Source organism: Amphiura filiformis, chromosome 9 (genome assembly GCF_039555335.1).
Source record: "Amphiura filiformis chromosome 9, Afil_fr2py, whole genome shotgun sequence".
Lineage (NCBI taxonomy): Eukaryota > Metazoa > Echinodermata > Ophiuroidea > Amphilepidida > Amphiuridae > Amphiura > Amphiura filiformis.
The window spans coordinates 26,187,556-26,188,703 of NC_092636.1; the positions used below are offsets into that span (position 1 = coordinate 26,187,556).

A 1,148-nucleotide genomic window follows, 5' to 3' on the forward strand; every position below is an offset into this window, starting at 1 on the left:
TAGATTGAATTTAGTAAAAACTTTCAACATAACTCTCACCAGGGTTTAAATAAATACCACCACTAGAAGTTGTTTTGGGCATATTGAGAAGATACCTGCAGAAACTTAAATGCGCTATCATGGGTAGATAGCAACACACATACACTGTACCATGCATACTGTAAACTGTGCTATCAGGGGTAGATAGCAATAAACACCATGCATAGTTTGTGTACTATGCTATCAGGGGTAGTTAATGTGACAATTGTAAAATAAGTGCCACCCAAATGAAAATGGCGTTAAGAAAATTCCACTAATTACAGAAGTGTTCTTAGTCTTTCCTGATTTCAACAAGTTGGACATGCAGAACGTAGTCTCGGGTCAGACTGTATGTGGCTATCACGAACATACATTGTTAGGCTGTGTAGGAGTTGGGCCTTTCTTCCATGAAAACCATGATTAAGTGTATATGGAAGATTATTTAGAAAGTGGATTTTGGCTCATCTTTTACACACAAGGAAGAACAGGTCTGCTGGCAATAAAATGCTGAGTCTAACTCATTTTTGTAAAAAATTGGAGTTGGGCCCTTCTTCTACTCAGGTATTTAGTTCCTGCCAGTTGACCAGGCCAACGACAGTGGACGTTGCCAAGGATTCTCGAGTACTAATATACTGACGTTGCTTAACTCGTTTGAAGGGTTGGTGACATTCTATCTTTGGTTTGTTTGCCAGCTCTGCTGGAAGCAGAGCATTGAAAAATAATTATAGACTCATCTATTTGTTCCTCTGCACGGAAATCTTTAGTAAAAGGCGAAAGATTTATGCGTGTATTGCAGAGAAACCAGAGTAATGAATGCTGCGTTACTTCGAGACCCAGTCTAAATGCAGAATATGAATTCCATGGTGTTAGGAGTCAAATCATGTTATCAATCATCACTTAGGATAAATATCGGCCAAACCCCATTGGTTTTTAATGGGGTTCTTTGTAGAACAAAAAAGGTTCTTTAGCCAAGAACATAATTCTTTGTTGGACCTTAAGCTTGAAGAAGCTTTAAGGGACCATTTAGGTTTTAATAAACAAAAGATATCTACTTAATTCACCTCATACACCACCACTAGATGGGTGCCCCTCCCCCTGAATGACAATGACGTTGAAAAAATTCCACTGAT

At 38.6% G+C, this 1,148-nt stretch overlaps 1 non-coding gene across 1 annotated transcript; it reads right to left on the reverse strand.

Annotated features, from left to right (window-relative positions):
- Nucleotides 1-708: 708 nt before the first annotated feature.
- On the reverse strand, nt 709-828 carry LOC140161491 (U5 spliceosomal RNA). Its single transcript, XR_011860176.1, has one exon. It is a non-coding gene; the product is annotated as a U5 spliceosomal RNA (small nuclear RNA).
- Nucleotides 829-1,148: the final 320 nt, after the last annotated feature.